The sequence below is a fragment of the Triticum urartu genome, chromosome 4A (genome assembly GCF_056163025.1).
Source record: "Triticum urartu cultivar PI428250 chromosome 4A, HENAU_Tu73, whole genome shotgun sequence".
Lineage (NCBI taxonomy): Eukaryota > Viridiplantae > Streptophyta > Magnoliopsida > Poales > Poaceae > Triticum > Triticum urartu.
The window spans coordinates 485,736,223-485,750,302 of NC_141876.1; the positions used below are offsets into that span (position 1 = coordinate 485,736,223).

Below are 14,080 nucleotides of genomic sequence, written 5' to 3' on the forward strand. Positions count from 1 at the left end.
ACAAAGCGTAATTGACAATTCTTACCATACCATGGGATCACTTGATCCCTCTCGGTACATCTTCTGCGCTTTGTGAGTTGATCAACTTGATTCACTCTTTTGACTTAGTCTTGATCATCCTTGAACCTTTCCAATTCTCTTCATTTGAATGATGTCTTGAAGGTAGACATGAATGATCACACAATCGTCTTCTTCAAGACATGCTTGCAATAAGCTCAACTCTTACATGACCAATCTTTGGATAATTCCTTGAATAACACCTTGGTCGACACAAACTCTCCTTGAAACCAACACATGTACTCCAAGAAAAGCCTACAAAACCTTCAAATATAACTCAAGGCAACCATTAGTCCATAGAGATTGTCATCAATTACCAAAACCAAACATGGGGGCACCGCATGTTCTTTCAGCTGGAGTGCGTGCTCCTGACGCACCAGAGATAGGTAAAGAGCATCATCAGAGGGCTGATAGCGCTGACAGAGATAAGACCACATGGCGGCAACTGTGCCAAGTCCCATGAACTTCGAAGCAAACTGAGGGAGGACACTCGCAGTGAGAATAGCAGCAGCACGAGCATCATCATTGCACCACTGAGTGTGGGAAGATAGAGCATCACGATATACAGAGAGAGCATCTGAATAAGCTGATACCTGCTGGTCATAAGCATCAACTGCATCATCATCGAGAGCCTTGGCTGCATCCCGGTCAGCCTGAGAAGCATCAGCAGCAAGGACCGGTGGCACCGGGGGTATTGGGGCCACGGGCGCAACAGGATGGCGGACAGGGGACCTCACCAGAGAGAACACCCCACAGAAGAGCACCGCGCATATGAATACGCATGAAGCCCGCAAACTCAGCATAGTTGGTGCCATTGAAGATCACCGAGCACCAAGGGACAACGACATAGCCCGACGAAGACATGTGGAGCTTTTTTTGGAGTCAACTGCTACAGGAGGCCCGATCTGGATCGGGCAGAACCGCTCACGAGGCTAGAGACCGAGCGGGGGATCGAGCGGGCGAACTAGGCCCGATCTGGATCGGGGACCAGTAGAGCCCGAGGAGAGCGGACGAAGGAGGACCGGCATTGCCCGAGGACAGCAACGCCCGCAGCCGGCCGGAGCAGAATAGGAGGGGCGGCGGCCGGTCACAGAGGAGAGGCAGCAGCTGGACGGAGCAGCAGCAGCCCAAGCCGCTAGCCAGCCTCGACAGCGCTAGCCAGAGGCGGAGCCGAGCGGGACAACGCCCGCAGTTGCCGGACGGGGCGGCGGACGAGGCAGCGGCTGCAGCGCCAGACGGGGAGGCCGGGCAAGACGGCGCTGGACGGAGCAGCGGCCGAGCAGGGCGGCGGCCGGATGGGACGACCGCCGGACGGGGCGGCTGCCGGACGAGATGGAGGCGAGCAGGCTAGGAACGAGGGGCATGGAGTTGCAGCGTGCGGGAGGAAGGGGCCAGCCTAGCATCTGATACCATGTTGGATAATCAGCAACTAGCTTTACTAAGGGCCAAAGACCAGAACATATACATGTGTGGTAAAGTGTAGAAAAGGCCCTTATATAATGGGGATGTACCGAAAGGAACTATACACATCTAACATTTCTCAAGTGTTCCGGTGAAAAAGGAGAGCAGCATACTACTGGACGGTCCAGCCACGAAATTTAACTTACCATATTAATTTGCATTTCTTCACTATGCCACCAAACAATGTGTTCAAGCCAGCAGGGAACATTACAATGCGATAAAGCTCTCTAATTCTTCAGTATGCTACCAAAACAATGTGTTCAAGCCAGCAGGGAACATTACAATGCGATAAAGCTCTCTAATTCTAGATTTGTTCCTTTGCTAAGCCAAAGCATCCGGGGCTGATAACCACTGGAAACCCCATGTATGTGATGCACTGTCGCACCCATTTACAAATTACAGCTCGATATACTCAGCAGAATCTCATTTGGAACAGGGAGATAAAATTGTCATTAAATGACTGTCAAAACCATGACCTATTTCATGGAAAAGGCGGAAACAGATGGGAAGGATTCAATCATTCTAGTAATCCAATCAAGGATCTAGCATATCAGGCAACACAAAGGTCCAACATCAGCAGTCGATGCAAGATTGAAAACAGAGCAACATGTATAGAAATTAGGTAAGTTCTCAATCCAGCCAAAAAGAGTTAAGCTGCCATATTACAATCATCACATGTCCTAAGCATGCAGCGAAACATAACCAACTGTTCAAAAGAGACAATGCTCCAAATCCAACAGGAACATTACACCAAGACATTTAAAATTTCTGTCAGTCTTGATAAGGTGAGACAAGTAGATAGCCGATTCAACTGATGTGTGGCTCTTCAACAAAACCAACGCCTTTTCGACTTCAGCCGCAGCTGACGATAATTGGTTAGAGAAAATACATTAGATGAATATGGACAATGGATTACATAAAGAAACAGAACTTATTTTATCTGCTCCAAATGTCAGAAATATCTATACATGAGAAGATAGTTTAGCAGGGCACATGTTGCAGGGGGGGCAATTTAAAGCATCCAGGCATAACATAAGATCAATTGTCTGATCGAGAAGCCCGATATGGTCAAATATGCTAGTGTCATCAGACGCAGTGAAACTAACTATGAGACAAGCATCATAAATCATATTGGGTTAACATCACTAAGGAGAAGAACATGGACCTTGCTAACCTAAATGACTGTAACACTTGCAGTTTCTTTGATGATAAGAGAAAACAAGGCTCACCTGGTTGCTATGGCCACATTTCTTCTTGCGGCAATTCGTAGCCCTGAGCGGAAGGCGTGAATAGCACCTACAATACAACATAGTGAGAAATGTTAGCTACATCATAAACACCAAATTCCTGTGAATGACTTATCACCTAAGCAAAGGTAATAGACAGAGTGCATGCTTGATTAAGCACTTTGGCTACCAAATAGCAGTAATGGAAGGAGGTAAACACAAAAAAATCAGCACTGCGGGCAGTAATGTTCTTTCTTTTTGAGGAACCGGCAGAAGAACTGCCTTAATATATTAAGGAGGAGAAAAAAACAAACAAACATATAGATATTCAGTTACATGACACATATTGGGTGTACGAAGAACGTAGTACCCATAGCTAGGAGTACAAGAATCAATCAATCAATCAGGCTCAGGTTCAGGTGCATTCTGTACATTAGAAAGCCAGCTAGCTGAGAGCGAAGGAAGAGAAAGGTCTTGCTTGATGAGGTGGAGGATAGCAGCTTCCTGGAGCGGATGATGCTCGAATACCCGCCTGTTCCGTTCCTTCCAGATGTTCCAAACCGTATAAATGGCCACTCTCTTGGCCCTCCTTCACAGGCCCGAGGTCAAGTCGTCCCACCAGTGCTTGATGGAAGTCGCGGTCTGAGCGTTCATTGCAAGAGCAGGCTGGCCAAGGCTGTTTCTTACCATGGTCCAGACGCCCCTGGCGAAAGGGCATGTTAGGATTAGATGGGTGGGCGTCTCATCGGCCTGGTCGCAGAAGCAACAGATATCATCATGAGGAATTCCCCTGATGGCAAGGTTGTTGGCCGTAAGGATCCGACCCCGCAGCCACAGCCACATGAAGAATTTGCACTTGGCTTCCACCTTCGCAGTCCACAGCCTATCAAACCATCTTGGGAAGAACGATCCAAGGAATTGGCACTGGTATGCAGAAGAAGCTGAGTAGGACTTGGAGCTGTTCCATACCCAGGAAATGGAGTCAGCAGTGAGAGGGTCAAGCGTTACCTGCCGAATTTGGTTCCAAAGCAGAGCAAACTGGTGAAGCCGCGAGATGTCAGAGATCCGATGTAAGCCTAGCAGACACTTATTATTAGAGATGGCATCATAGACAGAGATATTCTTGCGGGAGCACAGCCTGAAGATATCTGGAGCAAGGAGCCGTGGCACATGTCCGTTGAGCCACCTGTCATTCCAAAAGTTGGCAGTCAGTCCATTTTCGATGGCCACCGTGGTGGAGGCATAGAATAGTGCAATGTCATCCTTGTCGCATGGAATCTCGGTGCCGGCCCAGGGGCGCTCCTTGTCAGTCCAGGCAAGCCATTTCCACCTGAGACAAAGAGCTCTGCTGAAGCGTTGGATATCGAGCACCCCAAGGCCCCCCAGCCGCTTGGGGCGACAAACAATGCTCCAGTTGACGAGAGCCATGCCCTTGTCGGAATCAGGTTTGGAGCGCCACAAAAAGTTCCTCCGAAGCTTATCCATTTGTTTGAGAGCCCACCCATCAAGTTTGAAAACAGAGAGAAGGTGAACTGGAATGGCAGAGAGGACAGAGTTAACAAGCTTCAGGCGCGCATCTCTGTAGAGTAGCTTGCCTCTCCAAATTTGCAATCTGGAGGCCATTTTGTCAATGGTCGGTTGAATGTCAGCTCTAGTAATCTTGTTATGGTGTAGAGGCAGTCCAAGGTAATTGCACGGGAACTGACCGAGGGGTACCGGGAAATGCTGAAGCAAGGAGGCCAAATCGATATCATCACAGGCAATGGGGAGGAAGGCACTTTTTTGCACATCGGCCTTCAGCCCAGAAGCAGAGCCAAAAACCCTAAGGATCTCCTTGGTGGTGGCGACATCATGAGGCGTAGGAGCAACGAAAAGAGCTACATCATCGGCATAAAGGCTGACACGCAACCTGGAAGGAGGCAGCTGCAACGCGGACAGTGCACCAGCCGAACAAGCCTTCTCCAGCAGCCAGTGAAGGGGGCAATTGCGATAGTAAACAACATTGGGGAGACAGGGTCGCCCTGCCGCAACCCTTTTTGATGGAAGAAGGGAGAACCAAGCTGCCCATTGACCATGATCCGAGAAGATGCAGAGGTCCACATAATAGCCATGATGTCACACCATCTTGGGCCAAAACCAATGGCTGTCATGAGCTCGAACATATATCTCCAGGAAACTGAGTCAAACGCACCGGCGATGTATAGCTTCAACAGAAGGGCCGGATCCTTGGATTGGTGCAGCAGTCTAACCGTGTTTTTGACATACAGGAAATTGTCTTGGATGCTGCGGTTCTTGATGAATGCACTTTGCAAGTGTGGCAATATCCGGTGCAATAGAGGGGCCAACCGGTTTGCCAAGAGTTTGCAGACGATCTTGCCAATAGAATGCATGAGGCTGATGGGCCTGAAATCCTTAATCTTGCTTGCGTCAGGAGATTTAGGCAGAAGGGTAATGAAGGCAGAGTTGAGCAGGTTCCAGCGATTGCCTCTAAGAGAGAAAAGTTGATTGAGGGCACTGATCAAATCGCCCTTGATAATGCTCCAGCAATACTTGTAGAAATCAGCGGTAAATCCGTCCAGTCCTAGAGCTTTCCCAGATGGCAAATCAAAAACGGCTGCCTCGATTTCCTCCTCAGTGAAGTCCATCTCCAAAGCAGAAAGATCGTGCCTCGGCATATCCAGGAATTCCCAATTGATCGAACACTCCCTGGGGGTTGGGGTGTCGATCATGCTTCTGCAGTGGTCAAAAAGCACCTTTTGCTTGTTAGCCTGCAGGGTGAGCTGGGCCTCACCATTGTCCAGAACCGGGATGAAATTTCGTCTTCTTCGTTCGTTAGCCTTGATGTGGAAGAGCTTGGAATCGTCCTCATTGGCACGCAGGTAGAGGATGCGAGAGCATTGGCGGATACGCACCCGCTGGATGGCAGCCAGACCAAGGATCTTGTGCCTGAGGTGCAGCCGGAGACCCATCTCCGTGATGGACAGATCGCGGCCGTCCTGAGCAGAGTCGAGGCCCAGAATGACCAGATCAGCAATCGCGGACAGTAGGGTGATGTTTCCCACGCGCCGACGGCTCCAAAGCTGAAGGGATTTGGCGAGGCGGGATAACTTGCCGTGCAATCTGCACATGGAGTCGCTGTGAGTGACCGCGCCTGCCACGATTCAGAAACAGCGGCCATGAATCCTCGAATTTTAAGCCAGTAGTTCTCAAAACGGAACCCGGACAACTTCCTGTGGTTAACTTGACCAGTGAGGAGCATAGCACAGTGGTCAGATATAGAGGAGGAGGTGGCACGCATGTGGCATTGGGGAAAAAGGAGATTCCAATCAGTAGAGCAGAAGACATGGTCAATCTTGGTTTTAGTCTGCTGCGGGCAGGAGCTAGCCCAAGTGTAGCGGCGACCGTGAAGTCACAGCTCGTCGAGCTCAAGGAAGTTCAGAGCTGACCGGAAACTGTTAATGAGACGCCTGTTTATGGCACCATTGCTTTTGTCATCAGCACGGCATAGAAGATTGAAGTCTCCCAGGAGAACCCAAGAGGACAGCATGGTTGCTTTCAGAGAGCGTAGCTCGGAGATGAAGTTGAACTTGTCATTGTCTGTTTGGGGGCCATAAACCACGGAGATGCTCCAGGAGGCAGCCGAAGCACGCATGGAGACGGAAGAAGAGATCGTATGAGTTGTGGCATTAGAGCTCGTGATGACAAAAAGGTCGGAGGAGAAAGCCAAGAGGATCCCTCCTCTGGTGCCATCAGCCGGGAGGAAGCAGAATGAGTCAGCAAAGCCATTCCCAAGGAGTTCGAGCACAATCGAGCGGTCGATGTGAGCGAGCTTAGTCTCTTGTAGGCACACAACAGAGGAGCGAGTTTGAGCAACAAGATTACAGACAACTTGGCGACGAGCGGGGTTGTTGAGGCCTCGGACGTTCCAATTGAGGATGGTACAGTTGTGCTCACTCATTGATACACCATGACACACGGGGGGGGACTGAATTAAGATGGAGTACAAGGGAGAGGCTGTCGAACAACGAGGGGAGATTAGCAGGTAGAGTGCTATAACTGACGAAAAGGAGACTAGCAGGTAGAATGTTGTAACTGACGAAAAGCAAGGGAAATCTAGTACATAGAAGGAAGCAGATACAACTGCAGACACCCGCTGGTGGTTCTGCGAGCATGGAGGCGAGGCAAGCATGGAGTTGTCGTCGATGGCGCACATCAGAGGCCACCCTAGGCAGCACCACGACGGTCCCGCAGCCGGCAAACGGCCGCGGGGCGCCCCTTGGAGCTTGGCCTTCCTTTGGTCAGCTGGACGGAGGAGAAGAGGGCCTTCACCGCCTCGATCTCCTCGGCACTGAGGGGATCCGTGAACATGTCGAGGAAGCTTTGCATCATGACTTCCTCCGTGGCCTTGTCGTCGAGGTCAGCCGCGATCCCCCACTTCTTGCGGAGCACGCTGCATGCCCGCTCGATGATGGACAGGCTGGCGGCAGGCTGCCCGGCAAGCCTACGGATGGTGCGCCTCACCGGGGTGGACGCCTGCAGTGCCGGCGGCTGGCGCATGGGAGGGGGGGAAGGGATGAGCGGTGGCTGGATAGCGGTGCTGATTGCAGAAAGGAATGGCAAAGCAGGGGAGAGCACGGGGTCAACAGAGAGGCCCTGCACGGCAATAGCTAGAGTGGTGGTAGCGTCAGCGGAGGCGGCATGAGGCCCAGTGGGCTGGGAGGGAAGAGGCAGCCCAACAGCATAGTTGACAGAAGTGATTACCATCTCCTGGGCCGTGCCCATTGGGCCGGGGTGGCCAGGCGCCGGATTCGCGAGGGCCACATCGTGCTGGTGGTGCAGGAGAGCGCTGACCGAATACCGGTCAGCATCCTGGTCAAGTGGCTACACACAACGGCTGGAAACGACAGGCACACTGTCTGGAGGTTACAGCGGCGTGGACAAGGGGGCAGCCAAAGTGGGGTTCGCATCGGGGGCAGCATCAGGGGTAGAGCCAACAGCACGCATAGCAGCAGGGCTGGCAGAGCAATGTGGTGCAGATTGCCCAGAATGTGGTGGAAGCAGTGTATCATGGGCAGCAAAAGCGGAGCTGTCGGACTGCAAGAGTGTAGGAGGGTGCGCGGGTGGAGCAGGGAGCGCGGCGGGGGCTGGCAGAAGCGACAAAACGTTGGCCTCCCGCGCAGCAGCCATGCTCTCCAAGCCAGGCGGGGAGGAGCTGACCGTGGGCGACGGCGTTAGCAGTCCGTCAACGATGATGTCGCCATCACCAACAGGCGCGGAGGTCTGTCGGCGCCGCCACCCGATGTTGCCAACGAAGGCCGGCCTGGCCGCTCGCCCCGCCGGACGCGCCAGAGGAGCCGGCATCGTACAGAGTCCGGCGCACACCGGGCCGGCCGCCCGTCGAGCCGCCGCTACCACCGTCCGGGGAGGGGTCACGGCGCCGCGGGCCAAGACGCAAGTGAGCAGGGCAGCGCGAAGGATGCCTTGGGTTGTCCTCGTAGGCGTAGCGCCACCCGAAGGAGCGCTTGCGGGGCAGCAAGTCATCGCCATCAGAGCCACTGGAAGGGATGCCACTCTGAGCCGAGTGGCTGCTGGCGCCGGAGATGGGGGAGTGTGGTGTGTAGTCCCACACCTTGTCAAGGTGGAGGAGAACCGGGTAGGACAGGACGTTCGCCGGGCCATCATGGGATGGCGGCGGCTCGGAGATGCCGAGTTCGGGGAAGTCGAGCAGCGGCGAGGCAGCGCGTGGCCGCTCCTCAAGGCCCAACGAACCCCGGCGAGCGATGCCCTTAGGGTCAGCCGTCCAAATCCAGACGCAGAAGTAAGCAGCATCTTGGTCGGTGGGGTGGATGTCATCGATGCAGTCCATCAGGCAGTTGTTCTTGAAGAGGACAGCCACCGTCTCAAGCTGGCGTCCGTGCTCCGGCACGCCCTCCAGGCAGACACGGGCACGGAAAGGCAGATGCGCCAGGGACGCGCCAATGAAGCGCATCCAGGGATGGAAACCCAGCGAGGTGGCTCCCACCCGCAGAGTGTCCGGCATGGTGGTGGCGATGTTGCGAACGACTGCGTCGTTGAAGAGGACGAAGAAGTGGCCGACGTGAGCCAGCATGGCGACGGAGAACGCGCCCGAAGCGAGATCGAAACGGCGCGCGGTCACATCACAGACCTGGCCAACGCGCAGGCGCGGCCGGTTGCCGTGGGTGACGAGGATGGCGCCATGTCTCTCGCAGAAGTGCTCGGCGGAGTGCATCACCGAGGAGAAGGGAGCCACACCAGAGACAAACTCGGGGTGGTTCTCGGCATCGCCAGGGATTCTCGCCGAATCCATGGCCGGCACAGGCACCGGGCGAGAGGGATGTGCACGCACCGGGAAGCAAGGCACCGGTCCAAGGAGCGACAGGCAAGTGGACAAAACGGCGTGAGGGAGACGGCGGGGGCCTGGAGGTGCCAGATCGGGAGGGGATAGGCGGGTGGAGGCAGGCTGATGGAGCAAGGAGGGGTGGCCTGGGGGGAAGGTCAAGCGCGTGGAAGCCGGCTGACGGGAGGAGAGGGGGTGTTCAGGCGGGAACTCAACGCGGCTGGGGGCGGACTGCTTGGGGGCCGAAGAGCATTGCCGTGCCCTGTGGCCAGAAACGCCGCAAAGCAGGCAAGTGGGAGCGGTGGCGGTGCAGCTGCGAACACGGTGGAGGGGGGGAAGGCACTTGAAGCAACAGCCAGCAACCCTCTCCTTAAGAAGGGCGAGGAAGGGCGTCGAGGAGACCGGACCGGAGTGGCACGGAGAGCCAAAGCCAGGGGAGTAAATGCCGCCATGAAGGCGGCGCTGCTCATCCAGACGCTGAGCCCGGCGCAGCCTTTTCCAGGAGCTTTTACTCCTGTGCACCGTCCAAGCACCATGGCTGATCTATGGCGCAGCGGGAGCAGGCGGCACGAATGGGGAGGATCCACTTCCCGAGGATGGAGGGGCCTCATGAATGCCGCCCGGAGGAGGAAGCAGCGTGCTGTGGACGCCAGCATCGAGACCCGGGGAGGGGTCTGTGTAGATGCCCACGCGCGGAAGCCCAACATCAGTTGCGCCTAAAGAAGAGGCACAACGAGCGGAGGCGGGGGAGGGGCTGACACCGGCAGATGCAGCGGCACGGTAGGCCGGTGCAGAGATGGCTGCCGCCATGAAGCAAGCCGCAGCGGTAGGTGGGGAAGGGGAGGGGGAGGACAGGGGGCTGTCATTGAAGTCCAGCCCGAGAGGGCTAGGGGCAGCCCGCGACGAGGGTGTCCAGCGGGGGCTGGAGTAGCCCGCCGCCGGCAAGATAGGGGCGATGGTGGGAGCGGGCGGAAGCGGAGAGGGCGCGTCCGTACGTGTCCCCATCTCTCTCTCCTTAATATGTCTTGCCTCTCCACAAATTCTGAAAGGCCCCATCATCTTGCCATTCCAAACACCGCAGTAATGTTCTTGAAAGCAGCACTTCAGACAGTAATTTTTTTTCCTCATAGGGCGGTTCACAAACGATAGGCCTAATTAACGGATATCTCCGCAGCCAACAGCCAAAAAAGCCAGGCAATTGTTCTGAGAAGATAAACAAAACAAACCTGACGGAACACCAAGGAATGAGCAATCGGCTAAAAAGAACATGGTACTAGTAAATATGGGACTTTTCTTATCAATCATCACAAATCATGATCAGATTCTCAATGCCAGGATGCAAGGGGATAAAAGGAAAAAGATGGAACATAACTAAGTATTGCATACCAATGAATCTGTCAATACAACTCCTTGCCTATTGATTCTACTTCTTAGCCCCTTCATTAATTCAAACTAGAAGATGAACATGTCATAAGGCCCAAACAATATTACATGCATGCACAGACACCCTCTTGTATAACTACAACCACACCCATCTACAAAGCAGCAACTTTTATCGAATTTTAGACAGTTCGCACGCTCAAAACATCGACTCATATGCAAGGTTGAACGAAAGCCAACTAATTTGAGAACGGTGCAGGGCTGAATTCGTTACTTGCGGCAGATCAGTTTCTTCTAGTTGTACTTCTGAGCGAGTTCCTTGAGGCTGGGCTCGATCCGGGTGCCCCCGCGGAGGCGAAGCACGAGGTGCAGCGTGGACTCCTTCTGGATGTTGTAGTCGGCCAAGGTGCAGCCATCATCCAGCTGCTTCCCAGCGAAGATGAGGCGCTGCTGGTCCCGAGGGATGCCTGCCATCGATTCACAACACACCACAAAGCAGATCAACCAAAGCCAAAATCCAAAATCGGAGGATTCAACCTCGATGCTCGAGGAAATGGAGGGCGACGGAGTAAGAAGCCCATACCTTCCTTGTCCTGGATCTTGGCCTTGACGTTGTCGATGGTGTCGCTGCTCTCGACCTCTAGGGTGATGGTCTTCCCCGTCAGCGTCTTCACGAAGATCTGCATCTCGTCGGTCCTCCGCTCCCTCGCCTCTCTCCCTGCTTCCTCTCTCTCCTTCCGGAGATCCCGCCCTTGTCCGGATAGCGCTTGCGACGACTGGAGGAGGAGATGGTGGTGCGAAGAACGAAGGCGGCGCTGCAGGAGGGCGGGTCGTTATATATCCTTGGGCACGCCCACCACGTGTCGTATGCACCGAAACCCTACCTCCCGGAGTTGCAGTCCGGCGCTCTAATGGTGGCACGCCAATCGGAAATTTGTTCCGCCTGTTTTTTACTGGTATAAGGTTAGGTGGGAACATTCGCTCAAAGGGGTGGCATGTCGAGCTGACAATTTTAGTTGTTTGGCTATATCAAATGATGCCATTTTTTTAAAGAGTGTGTCTAGAACTCATATAGATGTGACATAACTATGTCACATCTAAGATGACATTAGCAACTATTTGTATTGTTTTTGTTTGTCTTTTCTGGTACCTTTTGTTTGTTGTCTCACATCGTTAACATCCAGCCTAATAAAATTTTATTCTGCCACCATCGTTAGTCGAGCCCAAAACTACTATGTAGTATATCACACGCTACGTAGCTCACGTCTTCCACTTGAGCCGCTTTAGTTTTTTTTCTTTCAAGTTTTTTAGGTGTTTTTCTCTTGCGAGTTTGGGCAGCTTTAGTTAGGCAGGTCCATATCTACCTAGAGCACTTGTGCCGTGTCTATTGAAAAACAAGGTACCACACTAACCTCAAGAAAAAATAGGTATCCTGCAAATAGCATTTACGCAGGTACTAAATATACTTTTTTCGAAACGTGTAAGTGCTTTTGGGGTAAAAAGCTAACATTTTTCAAGTAAATATTTTACTAAAAGTTGATGAATTTAAATATTATCCACTAATTTGAAAAAATGTTCGTGAACTGGAGAATAGAAAAAATGTTCCTGATTTAAAAACTCGTTTTTTTTAAAATGTTCACAAGTTCCAAAATATTTGTGATTCCGAAAAAATCGTGAGTTCAATTTTTATGGATTCAAAAAATGGTCGTGAATTTGAAAACAATGTTCATCTATTCAAAAAAATGTCCCCTAGATCCTAAATATTTATGAACTAAAAAAATTATTCATGAATAAGAAAAAATGTTCACAAGTTAAAAAAATACTCACATGTTTAAAAAAATGTCCGATTATATGAAAAGTGCAAAAACTGCAAAAAGAACATCCCATGCTAAAACATAAACTCAAACAAAAAAACATCCTCACACACACCTATTTTTCGACGCCTCCTCCCTCCCCCTCCCCCCGTCCATGGTGCGAGTCGATGCTTGACTTGCACCTGGGTCTTGGGGTAGCTACAACCACAGAGAGAGCCTTAGTTGTCTGTCGAGGATTGTAGTTGCAACTGGGTAATTACAACTATAAAAAAGCGTTGGTTGCATGTCAAGAGCTGACTTGTAACTGAGGCAGCTACAACCTACGAAAAAGACCAGTTGCATGTCGATAGTTGACATGCAACTGGGTCGGGGCCCCCGGGTGCAACTACAACCTATGGAAAAGCCCGATTTACAGTCAAGTCTTGATTTGCAGCTGGGGCAACTACAAAACCTTTGCCCAAGTTGCGAGTCGAGGGTGGAGTTGCAACTGGAACAACTACACAAAACTACCATTCCAGTTGCGAGTCGAGGATGCACTTGCAACTAGGAAAACAAATGGGTGAGTTGTGTGTCGGAGGGTGGACTTGCAACAAGGACAACAACAAAACTGTGGGCCTAGTTACGAGTCGAGGGTGAACTTGCAACTGAGACAACTACAATACTACAAGCCCAGTTGCGAGTCAAGGGTGGACTTGCAATTGGGATGAAATAAACAACATGCCTAGTTTAGTTTAAAAATGATTATACAATAATTATGATTAAAAATAGTTGACAAAAAAATAAAAATATATGACAATTGTTAAAAACCAATTTGTAAAAGGATCCCTGCGAGTTGGTGTTTACTAGCAGAAGTGTGACACCCACAAACTAAAAAAAGTCCTAGTTTTATGTTTCGGGTTGCAAGTCAACCCTTGACTCCCGTAAAACATACGCCCACACCCTAGTTTGCGAGCCGATGGTCGACATGCAACTGGGGCCACTACTAAAAAAGACGCCTCTTAGTTGCGAGTCGATGTTGACTTACAACTAGGGCAACTACAAAAAAGTACGACGCGTCCCAGTTGCGAGTTGATGGTTGACTTGCAACTGACCCCCTACAAAGATACCCCCCTCCCCCCCCCCCCCGTGTGGTTGTGACTCGATGGTTGACTTCCAACTAGGCCCCTACAAACATGCGCCCCCTAGTTGCGAGTCAATTGGTAACATGTAACTCGGGCCCCTACAAACATACGCCCCCTAGTTGGGAGTTGATGGTTGACTTACAACCGAACCCCTACAAACATACGCCCCCTAGTTGCGAGTCGATGGTTGAGTTGCAACCAGGCCCCCAATAAACGTACGTCCCCCCGTTGAGAGTCGATGGTTGATTTGCAATTGGGGCAACTACAAAAAAGTACGACGTGCCCCAGTTTCGAGTTGAAAGTTGACTTGCAACTAGGCCCCTACAAACATACGCCCCCTAGTTGATGGTTGACATGCAACTAGGTCCGGTTGGTACAAAAAAAAGTATGATGCGTCCCAATTGCGAGTCGATGGTTGACTTGCAACTAGGCCCCTACAAATATACACCTCCCTAGTTACGAGTCGATGGTAGACTTGCAACTGAGCCCCTACAAACATATGTCCCCCTAGCTGTGAGTCAATGGTTGAGTTGCAACTGGCCCCCCAACAAACATACGTCCCCCCATTGAGAGTCGATGGTTGACTTGCAACTGGGGCAACTACAGAAATGTACAACACGTCCTAGTTGCCAGTTGATGGTTGACTTGCAACTGGGCCCCTAC

At 51.9% G+C, this 14,080-nt stretch overlaps 1 pseudogene; it reads right to left on the reverse strand.

Annotated features, from left to right (window-relative positions):
* Nucleotides 1-1,211: 1,211 nt before the first annotated feature.
* On the reverse strand, nucleotides 1,212-11,168 carry LOC147976254 (ubiquitin-ribosomal protein eL40A fusion protein-like; annotated as a pseudogene).
* Between the last annotated feature and the right edge of the window lie 2,912 nt (nucleotides 11,169-14,080).